We start from the raw sequence: 12,163 nt of genomic DNA, 5'->3' as shown, positions 1-12,163 counted from the left end.
CTTCCCTAGACAGCAAGTAATCCAATATAGATTAAATATATAAAATTCTTCTATATATATATATATATATATTTCCACATGTATTATGCTGTACAGGAAAAATCAGATCAAAAAGGGGGGAAAAAAGGAGGGAAAAACCCCAAGCATACAATAACAAAAAAGGTAAAAATACTATGTTGGGATCCACATTCAGTTCCCATAGTCCTCTTTCTGGATGCAGATGGCTTTCTCCATCACCAAGTCTATTGAAATAGGACTGAATCAACTCATTATTGAAAAGAGCCAACTGACTCAATCTTAAAAGCAAATTTACTTGACAGGGTGAGCCAAGGATTTTGTTGGCAACAGCATGGAAAAATGGTGTCAGAGAAATTGGATTCAAATCCTGGTTCTGCCACTATTGCTTCCTCTTCTGTAAAATGTCCTGTATAGAATTCATAATCTTTCTCCCTTACTCTCCTCCCCCCAACACTCTTCCCTTCCTGCCATTCCTATTGTTGTTTTCTGTCCTTTATTGTAGAGAACCAATGACATCATAGGGTGATGTCTTGACTCATTCATGAATTAGATTTAAGTGAAGCAGAGTTTCACAAAGTTATCAGCCTCGGTCTTTTCCTGAGTAATCAAAGTCCAAGGGCAGGACAAGTCAGATGGACTGCTGATGGCCTAGGGGACAATGGATGACGTTGGCATCTTTGATACACTCTCCATCTGCTTTAGCAATCTTCACATCCTATTGAAAATAATTGAAGGGCCATAAATCTGTCGGTGAGTTACAGGGAGTCTGACCCAAGCATGTGAAGGCGTCCCCCACTGGAATGGGCTGGTGAGAATTGTGTTCCAACAGCCACATCATCCTCCCAGTTCCTCAGGCTCACTACCCAGGAGTTGTCCTCGATTCCTCACTCTCCCTTACCCCACCCCACTCTCATATCCAAGTTGTTGTCAAGGCCTATTGATTTCATTTTTGGGACATCCTCTTTATACCTCCTTCTCTTTTTCTCACTGCTACCACTCTAGAGCAATACCTTATCACTTTATTCCTAGACTACTAGGATAACCTACTGGTGGGTCTGCATCTGCTTGCCTTAAGTCTCTCTTCATTGTAATCCATTCTGTATTCAGCAGTCAAAATGATCCTTTTTTTTTTCCTCCTGGGGCAATTAAGATCAAGTGACTTGCCCAGGGTCACACAGCTAGGACATGTTAAGTATCTAAGGTCGAATTTGAACTCAGGTCCCCCTGACTTCAAGGCTGGTTCTCTAGCCACTGTACCACTTGACTGCCCCTAGAAGGATCTTCTTAAAGCACAGATCTTAACAGTTCACTTTCCTACTCAATCAACTCAACCCATTTTAATTCTAGTATCTTCCTTTTGTTAATTATTTCCTATTTAGCCCCTTTATGTAGCTTGCTTTGTATGTATTTATTTGCATGTTATCTTTTTAGATTGTAAACTTCTAGAAGTCAGGGATTGATTGTCTTTTGCTTCTTTTCGTATTCCCAGTGCTTAGCTTGGTACCTGGCCCAAAGTAGGCCCTTTGAAGAAAATGTTGATTCTACCTTTACAAGTAATTGGAAAAATTAAGTAATATTGAGAAAAAAATCCAAAAATGTTTAATGATTGATCAGAAGGTCCTTCTCTGCTCCCATGTTTTTTAATGGAACCTGTCCATGCATTCTGTCGATTTTTGGAAAACTAACAATTAGAGCCCTTCAGAAAGTACAAACACCAAATATTTCTGAAGCACCAAGTGTGGAGATACAGAGATACAGTGGAGATATGGAAACAAAAATGAAATAATCCCTGCCTTCATGGAGTTGATATTCTCTGCAGGGGTGGAGAAGCAAAAAAAGAGATACATTTTATATATAAAACAACATAAAATATATACAAAGTAAAGTAGTTAGGTGGCGACAGGGCACCAGCCCTTACAGGAACCAGGAAAAGACTACTGGGTGGAGATTATTCTTGAGCTGAGCTTTGAAGGAAGCCAGGAATTTTAAGAGACAGTAATAAAGAGAAAGGCTGTGGAAATGTGTGGAGATGGGAGACAGGACGTCCAGTGTGGGCCAATTTGGCCGGTCTATGAGGGGGCTAGAAAGAATGATGCGCAATTAAAGCTTGGAAGGTAGGGTTGCAAGCACGAAATGAAAGGTTTTTAAATGCTAAATAAAAGAATTTGCATTTTGTCCTAAAGCCATTAGAGAGCTTTTTGAAAAGTGAGTAATTTAGACACTGCTGTAGGAACATCACTTTAGGAACTGTTTAGAGAGGACGTTTTGGAAAATTTCAAGATTCTTTTGGACTAGGATTTCTGGACCTCTGTTCATTTTTGAAAAGGAAAGGAATTGACTAGATAAACTGTTCTCAGTCCTTGAAAGGGTTTCAGGGGTATCTGAGACGTCAAAACTTTTTATAACACCAAGATGTCTTAATTCCTAGCATGGCAAATAGTGATAGATCTTAATCTATATAAACAAAAGCTCTTTAGGGTCATGAAAAAAAGGAGCAAGGAGTCCCGAGACCAAAAAGATCATGAGTGTAGACCAGAAAGCCTTACATCTAACCCCTTCAGTTTGCGCTCTAAAGTGCATAGAGTTTAAATAACTTGCCCACGGTGTTACTGGGCCAATAGTGTTTGAGGTGGGATCTGAATCCCGGATTGTCTTACTCCAAGTTCCTTAATAGTGTCCACTCCCTTCCCGCTATCTGACGTGGTTCTTTCTAGTTATAAATTCTCTGATTTTATAAACATTTGGCTCGTCCCTTTTCAGGGTCTTTTACACCCCTGGTGATCTTCCCATCCGCATTTTTCATTCTTACTCTGGAGAAAGTCTTTCAAAAGGTCTCCCATGTCTCTGCCCTCCCCCCCCCCTACCATTTGGGGACTTTGGGTCCCTCCTGGCCTCAGTTTCCTCCTCTGTAAAACGGGGGAATTGCATTAGATTCCTATGATCCTTCCCTTACCCTTAGCCCTGTCCTTCCCAAACTAGTCTGTTCATTCCCAGAGCTTCCCCTTTTCTTCCTCCTTTCCAGGCCGCTGCTCCTCCTCCGCCCCGTGGCTCCCGCAGCGCCTTCCACCTCTCTCTCCCCCTCTCCCCTTCCCCCTCCTTCTACTCCTCGGTAAGACACTAGGGCGGGGGTGGGGGGGTGGGGGGGAGGAGAGGGGAAGGGAGGCCGGGAGAGAGGGGGGAGGGAAGGGAAGGGAGCTTGAGGGAGTTCTGATTGGTCCGCCGCACTGCCGGTACCCCCTTTTGATTGGCCTGCGGGGTGCGGGTCTGCAGGGTAGGGTGCGGCTCAGAGGCCCTGCCTTCGGACCCTCCCCACGCTGAGGACGAGGAGGAAGTGGCTTCCCTTTTCCCCGCCCTCGCCCGCAGCCCCCTCCCTCCCGGCTGGCTCGTCTCTTGGCTTGGTTCAGCGGCAGCGGCGGCGGCGGCGGGAGCGGGTAGGTGGAGGCTGGCTTAGGTCTCAGGCTCCCCCCGCTTCTTTCACGTCCCCTTCTTGGGTCTCCGACCCACGCCATCCCCATCTCTGGAGCGCTTCTGCAGGAGCTGCAGGGCGGGCGGTTCTGGGCGGGGTGGGCTGAATCCGGGCCCCCGGGGCGTGACCGGAGGCTAGCGAGGAGCTCCCCTCCCGGGCGTGATCCGAGGCGGGGAGGGGGCGCCCCCGGCGTGTAAGCCGAGGCAGGGTGGGGGCGCGCCTGGGGAAGAGGGGAGAACGCTCCAGGGGAATGACTCTGGACGGGGACGGGGCGCCCCAGAGAGGAGAGGAGGGGGTGTTCCCAGGGCGTCTCCCTGGGTAGGGAGGGGGCTCGCGAGGCGTGACTATACTGGAAAGGAGCGCCCCTAAAGGAGGGGAGGGGGCGCTCTGGGGCGTGACCCAAGGTTGGTGCTAGGGATTCTGAGGAGGTGGGGAGGGGTCGTTCTTAGCACGCTGGGCCAGACTAGACAGGGGGCTCCTCAGGCCGAGGTCTGGGGGGGAAGGTGCGACCTCCCGCGGCTTGAGTTCAGGAGCTCTTTGCCTTGGGGGGGTCCCCACTTACAGAGCTCCCCTGGGGCCCTTGGGATGGGGCTGAGCACGTGGGTCTTGGGCAGGGGTGGGGGAGGGTCTCTAAACGATGAGCCTCGGGGGAGATTTGGGCTCTGTGGAATGGTGGCGGCTGTATGGCCCTATGGAAGCACCATCCATCGTAGGTAGGGGTGATGGGGTCGAGCAAGGAGTCTCACGCTTTGGGGGACTATCGCGGGGATGACCTCCAGGGATCACGCCACAAATGTGGGATTTGCCACTTGGGCATCAATTCAATAAACATTTATTTAGCCAGTTACGGTGCTAAGCATTAGCAGTCTAATCCATAGGGATGGGCTTTGATTTCGCCCCTTGCCTTTAGGAGGTGGGCGGTCATTTTTTGCTTTGGAAGGGGATACCCTCCAGAGAAGTAAGTGCCTTGGGATAGGGACCTTGGGGACTTCGTTCTAGTGAAGGAATGTACGGTCCATAGACTTGGCTTCTTTTTGGAGTGGGCAGTGATTTTCCCCTTGGGGTTTGGTTGTGTGTGTGTGTGTGTGTGTGTGTGTGTGTGTGTGTGTAGGGTGCTAGGGGGAAGGGATAGATGCTGACTGAATTTAGCTCTTGGGAAAGTTTAATGTCGATAATTTTCTTCTGGAAAAACCGCTCCTTTCTTTCCCTGGTCTAGTTACAGTATCACTCTCCAGGGCCTCTCGCCACTCTCCTGTGGTTGCAGTCCTTTGCAATGTGTTTTTGCCTCTTCTCTGTCTCTCTCTCTCCCGCCCGTTTCCCTGCTTGCTGCACTTTTGGCAGCTGCCTATACTCTTTCCCAGAGATGGTTGTGGCATTGCATCAGGGGGTATTTGTGCTTGTAATTTGGTCATCCGGCCCAGGATAAGGGAGCAGCATTTGCTACAGATTCTGGCTCCCAACCCTCCCTCCCCCGGGCTAGTGAAAAATGGGTGTGGTGAGTAGATACAGCTGACTCCGGGCCTATAGGGTAACACTGCCCAGTCATCGGCCGAGAAAGATTCAAACACAAGTAGCTACAGCTATTTTTATAAATCAGTCTTGAGTCCTGGCTGATCGCTTGGATTTAGGAGGACCAGTTGTCATACTTCAACTGTTATAGGTTGTCTGTTTAGAAGCTACTAAGTTGCTAAGCAAGATGACATCCAGCAAATATTATCCCTGCCACTGATCATTAGACTTTGCTTTACTATCTTAGGATTGAACTACTCTCTCATTTGAGGCTTTCCTTAAATTGTAGATTTAATGTCCCATTAAAGTTAATATACCTCATTTTTTTTTCCTCCAGGAGGAATTGATAAGTTTTAGCTTTTCCTTTTCAGATTTAGTTTGAAAAACTTCAGAAAGTTTTTTAACCAACAGTCCTTCTGTGGGCCTCTAAATCTAACCAAACTCAGTAGAGATTGACATAAACCAGAATTTCTGATTTATTATCTTACGATGGAAGACATAGCTGTCATGAAGATCACAATGGTATTTATGTACTAAGAAGAGTATTTCCTTCCATTTAGAAAATAAAATCAGAAAGTTGTTTGATAAGCTTGAAATTAAAGCAGAGGGAACTGCCTGTGTCCTGAAGGGATATTTCCATCTATCTGGTGGCTTGGTGAGTCATACATCTTCATTAGAGGAAGAGACCTATCACATACAGGAATGTTTGGGTGTTTGTTGGTCCAGGTACTCTCCTGGGAAATTCATTGGGAAGACAACTTCTTATCCTTCAGATATTATGCTCAGAGGAGAGTAACCATTGTGGTGAAGGGCCCTGAAATCATGGGTCTATTGAAGGGAGGGGGGCATATTCTGGAAAAGAATAAAGAAATGTGGGGACAGGGCAGGAGTAAACATATTTGCTTTTAAATAATTAAAAGGTTGTCCTGTGGAAGGATTAAATTTGTTCTACTTGGCTCAAGAAGGCAGAATTAGGAGCAATGGGTGTAAATTCTAGAAACATCTCTTTTCACTGACTGTAGTCTCTCTGTAATTGTTAATATTAAATATGATCTTTGATATCATGTTTTTAATATCAAGGATGAAAAGGTTTTTTTTTTTTTTTAAATACAGTTGAATGTATGGGAACATTTTGAAAATGAAAGACATTTTGGCTGCTTATTTAATTTGATCATTTTGAAAAGTAAACCAAATAAGCCTCATTAGTTTCATATTGTTTGTTTGCATGCTACTTTTATAAAAGATTAGTGTCATCCTTACTGCTGATGCTGATACTTAGTGCCCTCACTGTTAAGGACAGTGAGGGCAGGGAAGGGATAGTAACAGCTTATTTGAGATATATAGGCAGATTATACTCTTGTTGAATTCTCTAGGCTAATTTACTGGGCTAAATGATTCAAGTGAATATTATGGAACTTTTGTGGACATTTTAAAGAATAAAAATCAGTCTAGTTTTTTGATAGTGCAAGTTTAAAAAAATATTTTTTGCCTCTATAAAACAGATCTTGTGATTTTTCAAGAGCCCAGTCTCATTTAGATTGTCTTTTAAGAAATTAGTTTTCATACCTTTTACCTTCTTAGGGATTAAATTATCATGTATTGCTGTTTGCTTTTAAAGCATTTTGTACTCATTAATTCAAACAAATCTTGATGATATAGGGATTTTCTCAGCCAGAGCAGAGAGATGAAGTAACTTGGCCAAGTCCAGACTCAAAAGTCAGTTACTGCAACTAAGATTGGTGCCTTCTCAGTCCTGTGCTTTATTTGAGGTAAAGCAGTCTCTTCTGTATCAAATAACTGACCAACAAGTCAATATTGTCAGTATAGATAAGGTTTCCCTTCCTGGTGGGATAGCCTCTTTCAAGTAGAGAACTTTTTTGTTTTCAGCCAGTACTTTCAGCTAAAAAGTTTCAGCATAAGAGTGAGAAAATCTGCAGAATTCTCATTCTGGACTTTTCTATAATAATAAATGTTGAATTCATAGAAGCTTGGAGAAGTTTAAAATTTGTTCAGCACCTAAAACATGGTCACTTAACTTGGTCTGGAACACCTCCAGTGATAGATAGGGAGCTCACCCAGGAACCATGAAGGCCATTCTATTTTCAGATAGTCGTAAATGTTAATTCTTTTTCACATTGTCTCAATATCTGTTTCTCTAGTACAAGTTCTCTGCACATTCGACCTAGTGCTGCTACACAGAATTCTTTTACATGACTACTTTTCATATATTTGAAGACAGTGTTTCTCATATGTTTTCTCTGGGCTAAATGTTTTTAGTTTTTTTAGCTGTTCCTCATATGATTGTATTTTGAGACATTTTGGTTCCTTTAGCCTCCATGTCCCTCTTCAAAGATGGAACCTAGATTTTGAACTCCCCGTTCCCAGGTTTGGTTTGGCATACTTGGCATACTTTGGCATACAATTTTATGGCCCACTTAAGTGTGGGACTTTACTTAAGTTCCTATTATATTTCTTGGTTTGTTTTAAGTTTTGATCCATTTTTGCAAAACAATGAAGGTTGTCTTTGACTTGATGGCCTGTTCATCTCACCCCCTTCCATCATCTTCTCTCTTGTGCTTCAGTTAATATTTTCACTTTCACTTTGTCAGACTGCTTGAAATTCCACCTAAGATGTTATCTTGGATTGTCAATAGTAACTTAATTTTCTATTACTATCACTTGATAGTTTTCTTGGTGCTTTAATCATAATTGCCTTGTAAGATAGGTAATTCATTAAAAAAATTTTTTAAGTGAAATGCCTGATTTCATCTGGATGGGAACTCCTTTTATTAATAGAGAATAAAAATGGACCAAGACTTAGTAGATAAGCCCTAGGGAGTTGCTTGCAACACATAAAGGTTAACCCAGCTGAGGAATGATTTGAATCCAGGCTAACCTGACTGAGAGACTAGCAGTCAATCAATCAACAAGCATTTATTAAATATTTAACTGTTTGCTAGATGCTGTGTTGAGCCTGAGGATAAAAAGACAAAGAAAACAGACTCCCCCCAAGAAACTTATTTTCTATACAAACACATATGTATATGTGTGTGTATAAATATGTACAAAGTTTAGAAAGCTCATTATTTGAGAGAAATCAGAATAGGCTTCATAAAGAAAATGGCTCTTGAGCAGAGTTTTGAAGGTAATTAGGAATTTCAACATGTGGCAATAAGGAGGCAATGCCTTGCTGTCATGAGGGGCAGTGGGCACAGTCACCAAAGTTGGGAGTTAGTGAGGTGTTCAAGAAAAGCAAAGTGTCAGGATGGACTGAAAGGTGTGATATACAGTAGTGTGTCTGGAAAGCTAGGATGAGGCCAGGTTCAGAAGGACTTTAATTTCCATTGGAATTTGGTCTTGATTCTACAAGTAATCTGCAACCAATGGAGGTGATTGGGGGAGTGACTTGGTTAGATCTGAGATTTATATACACATTGGAAGTTAGAGGCTTGAAGCAGGGAAAATAATTAAATCAGTGCAGTAGTCTATGTAAGGGGTGATGAAGGGAGAGATAATTTCAATTCTGGACAAGGTAGAATGCAGTTGGGGGGAAGGAAGGGAGGAATCTTACGGCAGAATTTTGTCCAATGTCTAGCCAGAAAAGGAGAGAAACTCTTCCTTTTGTTTATCCTCATCCATTTATTAGGACTGTGATTTCATTGTGGTTTAAATGCCTTCTCTGATAGGTGCTCACTGTGCAAATGTTATCTTAACTTGTTTTTCACAGCAGTCCTGTGAGGTAGGTGCTGTTTTGATCCCCATTTTTACAGTTGATAAAACTGAGGCAGACAGGTCAAAGTATCTTACCCAGGATCACACAGCTAGTAAGCATTTTAGATTGGATTGAACTTGGGTCTTACTGACTTTAGGCTGAGTGATCTATGGTGACATCTCACTGCCACCCAGATAAGAACAGTCTAATTGCACCTTTTTGCATCTTTCCAAGAAAAATTGCCAAGATCACTGAAAAGTTAAGTGACTGGGATGTGTCAGAGGTAAGATTTGACTCTGGGTCATCCTAGTTCCAAGGCTGGCTCTCCAAATGCTGTACAATGATGCTGTTTTCCTTTTGCAAAGTAGCCCAGGTCTCTAGGACCTAGAATAAAAACTCCTTAAGTACTGGTTACAATACTACAAGTTAAAAAAAAAAAAAAAACGGCTACACTTTGGAACCTAATTGTTGCAATACTATCTAAGTAGGTTTCTTGGTGATTAGGTTTTTAGGGAATCCCATGTTTATAATAATAGGTCAGTGGGAAAATTTCCTCTGAATTCCAGTTACAAATTGATTTTTTAAAACTATTAAAAAAAACCCACAACTCTTTGTAATCTGAGGATCTAGTTTATGTAACTGATAGTTGAAAGTGTACTGGTTGGTTAACTTTATACTTAATCTCAACTTTTAGTTTGGAAATCAGGTTTACCCTTTTTTTTCCTGCTGGTTTCTGACTAAATCACAAAGAAATGGGCCTAACAGACTACTCATTGTCTTCAAAATTCAAGATCTGATCTTGTTCTTCTCTATCCTTTGACCTGCCCTGACACTACTAAACATTAAAAATGATTGCTTGATTTTCAAAAAGTATTATAACTTTTCAGTTTCTAGTTAATCTGTTAAAATGATCTCTTTGTAAAAGATGGTTCTTCTGTGCACTGGTCATATTCCAAAGACATGGATAAGTAGTTGTTAATAGATCTTTGGAACCCACATTAAAACTTGTGTATTTTGTTTACTGGCTTTTATAAAAACCATTCAATACCATTATCAGTCTTGGATCTTGGCCACTGCTTTAAAAAAAAAAAAAGTGAACTTTTTGGAATAGTTATAAATCTTAAGGCTATTTATTACATAAATTTGGCTTGGGTAAATGCTATCCTATATAAATTACTCATTATTACCATTAAAATGAAATAGGTATATGTTACAAAAACACTGTTTTTCAATCTTTTCCCCAAAATTAAATTCCAGGATGCAAATAAGGAACCCGGGACATTTTTGGCCCTCCAAGGAAATTTTCTGAGTAAATATTTTAAATTTGTTGGTTGCCAGACTCTTTGGATTTGATAGATCTTATCATTGTTAGCTTGTTTTAATGACAATTCCATGTTCTTCTCAACTTTCCTTCCCTACCCCCTTCAGGAAATACTATCTGCACATTTTTATTATTATAGATGCACTGACCTTTATATTTACAAGGGACCATAGAGACCGTCTAGTAAAACACCATATTTTACAACTGAAGAAATAAAAGGAAAATCAAAGGTTTTGGAATTTAAAAATTCGTAATATGTAATAATATGATGTTGTAAAACATCAATGGAAATCATCTTTCTAAGAACATTAAGGGTCTTGGAGACATAATAAAGGAGCTACCAGTTATGTAAATGTTGAGCATCAACCTTGCATCTTCAGTGAAGATTGAAGGAATCTGAAACTGAGTTTCCTATCTAGCTAGCCCATGAGCTGAGAAATGGTGTGTGAGATGAGAACAGAGTAACAAATCAAACCAGGAAGGCCATGGGTCCTTTGAGATTTTTGGGACAAAGCATGGCAGGCATTGTCTGTGAGCATCGATCTAGAGCTGACTCTTAAGGGCTTGTAAAACACTGATAACGACTGTCAGGATTAGAAGTCTTGAACTTGGCACGGACATCTCGTTTGTTTTTCAGGAGCAGTGATATCAGTGCTTTATGCAAGCATATTTATAATTAAACAGCAAGATGAGATGCTGGAATGTCGCTAGTCACCTAGGCCTTTGCAGCACAACTTGATTAGGGTGAACATGTACTGAGAAGGGCTCTCACAGCAGGCTACCCGTGCAGCTGTTGTTTGGCTCACAGAAATGGGGCAACTGCAAGAGGAGAAGGCAGGAGGAATGCTTGAAGGACATTCTAAAGCCCAAGTTACAGCGTTGTAACATAGCTTCTGACCACTGCACAACAGAGGCGAGGGTGGCTCATTGTCAAAGGCTCTGGCCAAGGAGCATGAGAGCCATTGCCAAGTAGACTGACTTGCAAAGATTGACTGTAGCTGCAAATTATTAAAGGATGATCTCTTGTCTGTAATGGTGTTTTCACCCAAACACATAGTGATTGCTGTCTGTGATTACTTTTTTTTTTAAGGAGGTGAATAGAACTTTATTATTTTCATTTTTATTTGTCAAAATATATGCACCCTTGCAAAACCTTGTGTTCTAGAATTTTTTCCCTCCTTCCTCATCTCTCCCCTTCTTTAGACAGCAAGTAATCTAATATAGCTTAAACATGTGTAATTCTTTTAAACATATTTCTGCATTTATCATGCTGTGCAAGAAAAATCAGATCAAAAGGGAAAAAAATGAGGAAAGAAAAAACAAAGAAGCAAACGACAAAAAAGGTGAAGACACTGTGCTGCGTCTTCACCTGAAGAATATGCTTCACATTCAGTCACCATAGTCTTTTCTCTGGATGCAGATGGCTCTTTTCTTCACAAGCCTATTGGAATTAGGGGCACTAGATGGGCACAGTGAATGGAGCATCAGCCCTGAAGTTAGGAGGACCCAAGTTCAAAATCCCTCTTCAGATACTTCACTTATTAGCTGTGTAATCCTAGGCAAGTCAGTTTAACCCCAACACACACATTCACTCTGTCTCTCTCTCTCTCCTTCCCTCCCTCCCTTTCTCCTTCTCTCTCCCCCTCTCCCTCCCTCACATACACAGAAACAAGTCTGTTGAAATTGCCTTGAATCACCTCATTGTTGAAAAAAGCCAAGTCTGTCACAGTTGATCATCACATAATCTTGTTACTGTGTACAATGTTCTCTTGTTTTTATTCACTTCACCAGCATCAGTTCATGTAAGTCTTATCAGGCTTTTCTAAAATCAGCCTGTTCATTTCCTATAGAACAATAATATTCAATTATATTCACACATATCCTCCTTACCCCCCCTCCCCCCCCCTCCAGGAATTGATAGCCTGTTTCTAAATATCTCAGTACACTTCTTCCTATATTTGTATTAAACTTTTTTTATGTGTTTGACCTATTTCATTTGTTATCAGAATAAAAGCTCTTTGAAATCAGGACCATGTTTTTATTGCTCTCAATATAGTCAGTATTTTGTATGTAACAGGTGGTGAATTAGTGCTTAATTGAATCATGGAAAGCACCACTATTAAATGATTTATTAGTA

At 41.6% G+C, this 12,163-nt stretch overlaps 1 protein-coding gene across 9 annotated transcripts in view; it reads left to right on the top strand.

Annotated features, from left to right (window-relative positions):
* Positions 1-3,818: 3,818 nt before the first annotated feature.
* MAP4 (microtubule associated protein 4) overlaps positions 3,819-12,163 on the top strand; it is a 205,729-nt gene continuing 197,384 nt past the window's right edge. For 4 of the 9 annotated variants that reach the window (XM_031960964.1, XM_031960954.1, XM_031960982.1 and 1 more), the window contains exon 1: positions 3,823-3,888. The gene's annotated coding sequence lies outside the window, so the exon portion shown is untranslated. Of the gene's footprint in view, positions 3,889-12,163 lie in introns of all 9 variants that reach the window. The other 5 variants (XM_031960989.1, XM_031960997.1, XM_031960973.1 and 2 more) reach the window with 3 other exon arrangements.

This window comes from Sarcophilus harrisii, chromosome 1 (assembly GCF_902635505.1).
Source record: "Sarcophilus harrisii chromosome 1, mSarHar1.11, whole genome shotgun sequence".
Taxonomy (NCBI): domain Eukaryota; kingdom Metazoa; phylum Chordata; class Mammalia; order Dasyuromorphia; family Dasyuridae; genus Sarcophilus; species Sarcophilus harrisii.
Note: the sequence above shows the minus strand (reverse complement) of the source record. Positions and strands in the feature narration are given on the sequence as shown.